Here is a 10,807-nt window from a genome sequence, read left to right as displayed (position 1 = left end):
AAAATCTCCATCCTTGGAGGTTTTTAAGACCTGGCTAGACAAAGCTTTGGCTGGGATGTTCTAGTTGGGGATGGTCCTGCTTTGAGCAGGGGGTTGGACTAGATGACTTCCTAACGTCCCTTCCATCCCTAACTTTCTATGCTTCTATGAACCAACAGAGGACTGATGGGAGGGGTGGAGAGTTTCAGGTAGTTACTGGGTAATAGATAGAGGGAGGTTAATTGATGTTCATGGAATTCTTTATGAAGAAATACTGCTCTGTAAGTGGTTTTCTACGAGCAGTCGACATGTGTGGTTTAAGGGTTTAATATATGTAATTGTATGTTTTTGATATGTAGTCTTGTGATATGAAGTCTGGTAAAACAAGGATGCTTAATATGTGAAGCTTTGTAAGGTTAGAGTGATAAGTGTGTTTTTAATAAAACGTGTATGGGGGGGGAAAGTTTCCCATCAGTGTGTTTACCCTATATGGGCCAGGTGTTTTATAGGTATGCTCGGCATGGGCTGTATTTAATCAACTTCATAGTTGGTTCCTATGATTGAGCATATGCTACTTCTAGCACTAGTTTAATGATGAACAATGTATTTAATTGAGGGGAACGGGATTGTTCTGGTATGCAAATAGCAGATGAAGGGTTTTTTTCCTCCATGCTGATTGAGGGGAAACACCTCATCTTCTATTTGAGTAAATGAAGTAGTTACCTGTAGTCCTGTTGTTTGGTGGCTAAGCAGTGGGTTAAATGAGCTGTCAATTCCAGTACAGTTCTGACTAGACCAGTACCAACATCACAAACTTTAGGAACATCCAGAACTCTGAATAAGCATGGAGCCCCTCCAGGCTGGGTTAAAGGGTGCTGTTACATGTTACAAGTCTCATGCGCTAAATTTATGGACTGTAGGGCAGTATTAAAGTTGGAATGTGCTTTGAGCAGTTACATGTTAAAACTTAATACTGGGTACATCTACACAAGATGCATTACTGCACAGTAGCACAGTTTATTGCAAAGTAAGCATGTGCATCTACACATGCACATGCTTACTACACAGTAAGCCTCTCTAATAGCAAGTAAATTTGCTCTACCACCGGAGCTTAGGCAGGGACTATGTCCCCCTACACTGGAAGCAGGGAGCTCCAAGCCCCTGGCTCCAAGATCATGATTAGGGAGCAGAGGCTGGGAGACCCGTATCTCCCAGCACCAGCCCCATACCACAGGCCCAGTGCTGGGTGATACTTAGGGATAAGGGCCTCCGAGCACTGGCTCTGAGGTGCAGAGCTGGTGGTGGGGCTGGGGACCCCTGTTCCCCACCAAGCTCTGTGAATGCAGAGCTGGGTGGAGAACAGGCTGGGGAGCTTGTTCCTGGCTCAGCCATACTGAGTTCCATATTCACAAAGCTGGGTGGGGAACAGGCTCCCAGCCTTCACCCCACATGCAGAGTAGGGGCTGAAAACTGTCTCAGTCAGGGGCAGGTCCCAGCTCTGTGCCCCAATCAGGCAGTGGGGCAGGTAGCAGTGAGCTAGCTGCTAGCTGCCCCACTGGCCGACCAGGGCAGGGGGCTGGGACCTGCCCTTCCCTTGCAGCTCTTTTCATGTCCCCTGGCCCTGATTGGGGAACCAAGGCCAGGAGCTCCCTGCTGCTGGGGCAGGGGGTATAATGAACCAGTCCAGTGTTCCCTGCCTGTCCTTGGTCTAGCACCTATGAGGAGCCTAAAGCTCCCTCCTGGTGGTGGTAGGGGCCCATTGCAGGGCCCCCAGGAAGTGGGAGCAGCTTGCTGCCACAGGCAGCAGATCTGCTCCTGCTTCCCTGCACATGTAGACTCCTACCCAGGACCATTTACTCACAAGTAACTTACCCGTGAGTAAACTGGTCCTGCATCAAATGCACATGTAGATGCACCCACTGCTTCTTGCATGCACAAGTTTGGCTTGCAGCAAAAAAGACTGGTGAGCAGGGCCTTTGCTAAGATCTGCCAAGTCTGCCCAGTGGCTTGCTGGTGCTCTCTTGCTCTCCTGTGGCTGCCTGACTTTCCCGTAGCCATCTGGTGACTGCTGGCTTGTTGGGGATTTTTTGTGGCTCTGCAGTGGCTGCTCAGCTCATTGGCTCTCCTGCAGCTGTCTGGCTCTTTGGCTTTCCATCTTTCCAGACAGTAGAGTTCAGGAGAATAGATCTTCCACATGTATGTTGGGGTGGCGGTGCTGTGAATGGTGTATCCTGGGATGCTGGAGGACTGCAATTTGTTTCTATTGGCCCTGTCATGTAGACTGATATTAGCACAATACAAGTAGCTTAACAGCAACCTGAGATATTCCTTGCCTGAAGAGGCGTAACTTTAAGGTGATCAGAGTGCACTAAGCACAATTTCTTGTGCTTTAACACGCAGATGCTCAGATTTTAAGTGTGTTTAACTTGAGCCAAGGGTAATATATCTAACAATAGTGGATCGATGCAGGCAGTGAGCTGTTGCTACTATTGGGTGTGCTGCATTTGTGAGGACAAATAGATGGCTGCAGTTTCAGAAGTAGTCAGATTCAACACTGGTTACAAGTATTAAATTAAGTAAAAAAGCCCTAGCTTTGTGTGCAATGTGTTATAAAGGGTCCTGCAGATGGATGTTGCTGACAGGCAGTACTGTGAGATAAACCTCTATCTCAACATAGATGCAGGCTCTTAATATCTTTTGGCTGTACTTAGATGGAAAAAAATCCTACTAGTTTAAAATGAGTAGTGTATTGAGCTGATTCATTGTACCTGTTTCATGTGTCTGCTCTTTTCTGCAGTAAGTGAAATTTAGCAGCTGTTTCATTCAAAGAGAAATTCACCATGTTGTTGCTTCCACTTACTTCAGAAGAGAGCAGCTACACCCAGCAGATCAGCTACTGTGCATTTACGGGTAATAAATTCCCCTTCTTTTAATTCAGTATATCAGTTTCATCTGTCTATACTTTTTTAGATAGAGCTTATATGGTGACAGAGGATTCATCTTCTTTCTGAAAGGTATTGCTATAGATATCAGCTGTTTCAAGACTCTTTTTGGCTAAAATGTAAATGTTATCATGGCTTCATTACATGTATCACATATTATAGTTCTTTGGTTATACTAGTGAACTTTAATAAATACAGAGCCTGCCTAATTTTACATACTGCATAGCTTAGTTAAAAAGCCACTTTGTTAGTTACTACCTCTTGTTTAGTAGCTGCGTCTTTTATCAGGCATGCTGCAGGTAGAAATAGTTAAATACATTAAAAACCATACTTATTTTGAAACCCCGTCCTATTTCTAATACCTCTAGGAAAAAATAATTACATTTAGCAGGGTCCATGGTTTCTAAGTGAATGCATGTTCCATGTTAGGGAGAAGTTTCACACACTTTGTCTTTTGTCTTGTGGAATATAACTTCCATGAGCTTTGGCTTAAATCACATTCTAAATTCATTGTTCCAGCATGTGGTCTTCAAATATGAGAAGGAATAAAGAAAGAAGAGAGGGGGGCTTGGTGGGTGGGGAATGAAACGGAAAAAGAGGTAGACTGTGAGCATGTATATAAGAGAGTTGAGAGGATGTTTTCTATGGCGTGCAATGTTTCATTGTCACTTTGAAGGTGCGTTCGTATTCCTTCACTCCGGCACTGTCCAAGTGTTGGGTCAGACTGTTCCTAAACCATTGTCCCTGAAGGGTTGGTGTGATCCGGTTCTTTTAGGAGATGTTCTTGTTTCTGGGTGGTTGGTAAAGATGATTTAAATGGAGATTGTAAACCTCAAAACGTAAAGAGTTCAGAGATAAATAAGTTATTCCAGACTATCAAGAACACCCTAAACCAATGTGCAATATAATATTGTTCATACTTCTGTTTAAATAAATGCTGTAGGTATGTGTCAGACTTTTTTCAGTATTTGTTGGACAAAGAATGTTTAATGCTATATTTGGGGGTGGGGGGGGAGAGGTTCATCACATGATTCCTGATTCTGTGACTTTCCTTTTTTGTTTGTCTGTTTTTCAAATAGCCATGACTTGTTTTAACACTGAGGGGCTGATTCTTGTTTACCTCTTCAACTTCTTGGGCAACATTAAGGGACTTCATATGGGAATAAAAAAAAATGTTGATTACAGAAAATGATACATTACTTAATGTTTGTATTCCAGTAGAAGCTAGGGGCCTGAGCCATGATAAGGTTCCCTATATGCTGTCTACTATACACTTTCACAGTCTTTACCCAGACTAAGCAGCTTTACCCAAGCTGCTTAGTCTAACTAACTAGATAAACAGATCTAGGTGTGGCAGTAATGGGCATAATAAATGAACACTGTGACAATTTACAAACATGTTAGTCTATGGTACCCATACCCATTTTTCTTATAATTAGCTTTTCTGACACATTCCTGGGGATTGGTCTCTTGTCATTTTTATCTTGTTTTTATGGCAGTTCTAATTGTGTGCAGGTTTTGTTTGTCCTGCTCCCTAATCTGATTGACAATTTGCCTGCAGTGGGAAATATGAAGTTTAATATAATATGGGAAGCTGCCTTAGGCAGACAGGTCTAAATAGAGAGCACACTTGGTAATATTTCAGAAGTATAATATAATTAACATAATTAGCAGGGGGTTAATTATGGTTTATTTGTTTGCTTTACTGATTCTCAGAAGAAAGAATTTTGGCATGATAAAGAATTAATGTGATTTTGAGTTTCAGAATGAAAAGATGAAATGGATACAATTATACTTCCATAAATAGGCTAGAGAGCTTGAGATAAGCAATTATTTCCCATGTGTCTTGCTTGTGCCTCAAACATGAACCCAGTTTAGGTCTATAAGCACCCATTACCACAGGCTGACTTTTCATAGGCCCAAGTAGCTGGGCTGATGGTTTCAGGTCATTATCTAGAGGTTGGATATCCAGAGTTGGTAGCCAAACTGTCAAGACAGTGGATTCAAAATGGAATTTCTATTGGCAATGTCACCTGTGAGGGCTAACTGGGTAATTCCATGAAAAGGGGCAGAGAGAGGCATAATTCTTACATGTCATGGTTGTGACATGTCATGCTTGGGATATGATGTTGCACCTGTGTTGCCTGTAGTAGAATTATTTGGTGCAGAAATAATTCCATTTTCAGAGTGAACAATTTACAATTTAAATCATCATTAAAATGAAGGTGAAAAATATGTATAAGACCCACACCAGGTACAAGTTAAGGTAGCTGAACTTCCCACTCATCGAGCCATGGAGGAAATATGGATACTTAACCAAACCACAGCTACAGACCCTGAACTAGTCTCTCCAATGCTATGAAAACTCTAGAAATAGTAAACATAATGAGATTGGATTCCTTTGTGTTCAACAGTCTGCAAAATGATGAAGGATAAAGGCTGTGTGCAGAGGATGGGCCATTAGTTATTCAGCTAAAGAGAAAAAGGCTGGCTGCTAATGAATGTAAACAGATGTCAGTGAAAGAAGTACATGAACTGCCATTGAGAGACAGAGTAACAGGTATTATGGCAGCACATAACGAACTCACCATGCCTTGGCTTACGCTTTCTGAAATGCTAACTCGGAAAACAGGCTTGATTTTCCATAGAGCCATAGAGGCAGGCAGAATTTTTATGAACCAAGCAAGCAGGCAGATAAATATATAACTCAGTGAGTCTAGAGGGAATTGTAAAGCAGTTCTGTGGTGGTGATAAATAGAAGAGATAGGGTTATTACTTTCGACAGGTCTGAGATTGGAGAACCAGAATCAGGATTTTAAACTGATCCATGTGTATCAGAAACTATTCCATCTCTTGGCAGAATGGACTTTTTCACCAGTATATAACTGTAGGCTAATGAAGGAAAGGTGAGACGATGAAAAATTAAACTGCAGCTGTCTTTGGCATCAAAATGGTGATTCTTTAATGGCTTCAAAGGGATGGATATGATCTGAATTTTATATTCAGTTGAAGACTGCTGATCGGGTATCTCCATTAATAAATATGTTAAATACCAGTACTCGGTTTGATGAGGGAAAGCTTCCTTCTATGATGTGAGGCAATTATTGTTTTAATTTGTGCGGCAGGCTTTGATACAATAATTTATTTGTGATACCACCATTCATACTAATAATAGCTGTAACAAAGAAGCAGCTAGTTACTCCAGTAACAGCTAAGAAATGTATATAGATAAGGCTCATAAGTCCAGGGGTTTTGGGGTTTTTTTAGACGAAACTAGGCAGTACACAGCAGGTGAGCTTTCTGGATCACTAGAATAATTTATTTTGCCTGCTTGCAGAAATTGCTATCCCCACAGCTCTGCTGGCAATTGTTACTAAACATTTGATCACAGCTCTGTCCAATGGCTCAAGATACTCTGAATGTATGTCTACAATGCAGCCTTCAGTGTAGTGTAGAATTACCCAACCTGTCACTGAACGCCCTCAGGCAGGTATTGGAAGCAGTCTAGTTACAGCAGTATGGGGCTCTGCATGGGCTAATTTGCCTTGTTTCACAGCACTGTTTTAAAGTAGCATAACAAGGGGGGGAGGAGAGGATGACCACAAAAAATAGAAGCAGCTGTACTGCAAGCCCTGTTGCCATCACACTGCTGGCAGCACAGCCAGTAGCACTGCTCTGTGCACGGCTGTGCCCAGGGTGCTCAGGCAGTCAGTTATACCTCTGTTTGGACATGATCTAATTGAGCCCCACAGCTTCTCTCTCTCTCTCTCTCTCTCTCTCTCTCTCTCTCTCTCTGTCTCAGTACAATAGGGATGCCATTAGGACTTGCAGTAAAGGCAAAATCTGGCTGCTGCTGAACAGTACTGAGGTTCATCAGTACACAAAGCAAGGCTGCTCCTACTCCAGTTGTTCTGATAATTGTGTCAGTTGCTGTGCCTGCACGTTGTGAAAGGAGTAGGCAAAAGAGACCAAGATGCAGTGTATTTTCCTTTTAAAAAGGTCAGCTGTCCTGTTTTGTTTTCACTCACTGGTAAAAACCCAGCCATTCCTGGGAGCAGTTTTGACCTGGAATCACAATTTGGATTTAAATGAATGAATACGGAATAATATGAACCAGTAAGGTTACATCTCAAGTCTGGTGTGGGCATATTCTTGTTCAAATGGTTCATGGCAGGGCTTCAGAGATCAAGGGGGCATTGGAGTGGGTAATGATTTGGAATACTGAAGGCAGAGGTGGGGAGGGAGCGTGTGGGTAGGGAGGAGACTGCCAATGTCAAAGGGAGGGGAGGAAGAGAATTTACCTCCAGCCTATGTAGGGTATCAGCAGCATAACACAGGGCAGGGAAGAGATGTGCTAGGCCAAGCTGCTTGCCACTTATCCTTTGTGCCACTGATTGGATTCAGTGACTTTCAGGGCTGGATCTGGCCTGGGAGCTATAGCACCATTGGGTTATCTTTTATAAGACTTTGGGGTAGGGGTCCTCTTTGTTCTGTGTTTATACAGCCCCTAACACAATGGGGTCATGGACAATGACTGGGGTTCTTTTGTGCTACGTAAATACAAATAACTAACTAACCAGGCTTTATCCTGCACTTGATGCTGATCCTCTCCTTGCATTTTTGCAATATCAAGTGATGGTGTTTGAATGAATCATCCAATCAATTCCAACGCTGCAAGGCATGCTCAAGACCTCAGCTAGCAGAACCTTACTGAGGGTGAGGAAAATCAGGAAGACAGAAGAATGAGGGACCCAAGGAACTCTCCAATCTAATTAGCACACTAAGTTTCAGGCCCCTCTTCTATTGTTTGTAGAGGCAATAACAGCATGGTGGCTCCAATTAGCACCTTCCAGCATGAGAATACCCCATCTCATGTCTGCCCAGCCTCTCAGCAGAGTTTAATTGATTGACTCTCTGAATGATTTAACTTCCAGACAGAAATAAAAGCATGATGAGGGGAGGAAATGGGTGCAGGGGGAGGGGGAAATGGGACAGTCCTTCACATGGAGAGTAATGGCAGCATCACCAATGATGCCTCCAGAAAATTCTCCATATCACATGGAAAGATTGCCACACAAATGTCAACATCTTCGCTGAAGCTAATATTAAAAGCACTGAGCCAGTGATCCTCAAGCAAAAATTTGCCGTACTGAAAATTGTATGCGAATGCTTGATTCTCGATTTCCAAAACAAGTGCTCTACTCCCAGTTTAATAATTGCCTGAGATCTCACAGTGGCCAGAGAAAATGCTACAAGAAGACGCTGAAGACATGTATGTCAGGAAAATGGATGCTGACATCAAGAGCTCGGAGAAGGTGGTGCCAACTGACTCTAATGGCACCACAACCTCAACTAACCAGCAGCCTGTTTCAAGGTAAAGTGTTTTGCCCTCGACATGGAGAAGACAGCAGAGGAAGGGAAAGGAGAGGAATCCCAGCCTGCAGCCTACTCTCCCCTGCAGAAAGACCTGCAACTTAAAATCATAGACAATTAGGGTTGGAAGGGACCTCGGCAAGTCATCTAGCCCAGCCCCTTACTCAAAGCAAGGCCATTGCCAATTAGATCATTCCAGCCAGATCATTCCGTCCCCAACTAGATAATTTCTGCAACTAGACCTGTGGCTGAAGGACTGGACTCCTAAGTCACTTCAAGACCCGTCATTGAGCTGTGGTAGAGATCATCCTTGAATCAAGGAATTTCTGATGACAAATGGCAATGGGGAAGGGAAATGCACAGACCCTGAACATGAGGGAGGTTGGCAACTGGGGTAGCAGAAAGCTCCTGCAATAGAAGGAGATGAGAGGATGACACACAGGGGCTTATCGAGGGATATAAGGAGCCCCTGCTGTATGCCTTCAGCCTACAGAAGCACAGAGTGTATGCCTCCTCTGTAGTGATAACAATTAATTATTAACAATGCACCTTTTTTCCTAGCCTGGGCAAAGGCTTAATAGAATATAAAAATGCTCCTCGGGCAAGTCATGCAGTTCTTAGCTAGCAAAACCATTCAATGGCATGTTTTTAGAGTGTTATGAGAATAGGGGATTATGAAACTGTGATTTTTCTAGAGGGACAATTCCTTGCCATTTTCTGTTGCACACATTTTTATCCTGTGCTCAGCTTTGAGTATTTTGAGTTACGGGGGGCGGGAGGGGGTTTCACTTTGTATTTCTCTCTCATTTTCTCTCCTTCCCCAATTTTCCCTTTTTTTCCAGTTGGGAAAATGGAAAAAATAGGGAAGGATTTAGGGGAGGAGGGTGCAAGCTCTGGTCTCCTCAAAACCATCTATTTTGACTAAAGTGCCAGGGTTGAGAGTGTAAATGAGGGGCTGGAGCTTATTTCACACCAGTGGTCCTGGGCTGATCAGGGAGGCAAGGTTTGTGTTCTCAGAGCCTTGGTAGGGGGAGCCTGGACCTTGTTTTCTCTTTCTGTCTTAATCTGCAAAATTAAGATGTCTGGCTTTCCTGTATATTCAGGTCTTAGAGTGAACACAAATCTGTTCATTGAGATCACAGGCTACTTCAATTGATTTAAGACATCAAGTCACCTTGTCTATCCCTATGTATAAATTAGAATGCTGCCTGCCCTTTCCTGGAAGATAAAGATATTTCTTCCTTAGCTGCCATGACAATATTCTTTCTGTTTCCCTTGCATGTTTTTTACTGGTACCTGAATGCAGGTCTTCAGTTCCTCACAGGAACATTTCACAACATTGTCATGCAGATTTTTGCACTATATGTGATGTGAAGTGGTAGAGAACCAGGCCTAGTAGCCTATTACAGAGGTGTTTCTTCTTGTTTTGGTCTGAATATGGGGCTTAATCCCAGTCTCACCAATGTTAGTGGCAAAGTTTCTGGTGACCTCATGTGAATGGGGACTATTGCTGTTTACAACAAGGCATGAAGTACCACTTCATCATTCCCACTGGGAAGTGTCATCCCTATTTCGTACACTGGGAAACTGAGGTGCAAAAGTTAAGAGGCTAACTCGGAATTGCACAGGAAAACTTTAGCGGAGCGAAAAATATGTGGCTCTCCTAGCTCCCAGTCCACAACCTGAATGTATAGAAAGGCTATCCTTTCTCTCTCTACCCATTCCTTCCTCTCCTTTTTGGGTGGTCCTTGGGGTTTGGTTGGTTGGGTTTTTTACAGTTACAAAAGGATATATTTTCCCCACTTCAATTCCCCAAAACATAAAAGTGGTAGGTCACCACTTGCACAGCACTTCCAGGACAGATGTAAATAAGTTGCATCTCTGAGCTTGCCTAGATTAGAGACTTTTGTACTGATGGAATTGTTGATACATGTCAGGGCTGTCCAGATGGTGACCTGCAGGCTGCATATGGATCACGAGGGGTAACGTGACCCCTGGGCTCCCACCTGTGTACTACTGTCCCTTAGTCGGGTGGCAGCAGCAGTTGGAGTCTTGGGGCTTTTCCTCCCTGCCCTGGCTTCCACTGCCTGACCCAGCCCCAGGGGCAGGGCAGCACAGCCTATGGTGCCACATGACTGGCATCTCAGAGAGCTCAGGTGAGGCAGGGAGCTGTGTCGCATGAGGGTGTTGGGTGGGAATGCCTGCTCCCACACATGCTGTGCAGAGGGGTACAGAAACCCTCACCTACCCATGTGCAAAGCATTGGTGTGATGGGAGTGCCTACCCATGTGTGTGCATGGCATCCATAGTTTCATAGTTTCATAGTTTCTAGGGTCGGAAGGGACCTGAGCAGATCATCTAGTCTGACCCCCTGCCATGGCAGGAAGAGCACTGGGGTCAAACAACCCCAGTAAGGTGGTCATCCAACCTCCTCTTAAAAACCCCCAGGGTGGGAGCCTGCACCACCTCACTTGGAAGCTGGTTCCAGACCCTAGCCGCCCTGACCGTGAAGT

This window comes from Gavialis gangeticus, unplaced genomic scaffold (assembly GCF_001723915.1).
Source record: "Gavialis gangeticus isolate Ggan-Ray unplaced genomic scaffold, GavGan_comp1, whole genome shotgun sequence".
Lineage (NCBI taxonomy): Eukaryota > Metazoa > Chordata > Crocodylia > Gavialidae > Gavialis > Gavialis gangeticus.
The sequence above is the reverse complement of the archived record's forward strand: the minus strand, read 5'-3'. Positions refer to the sequence as shown.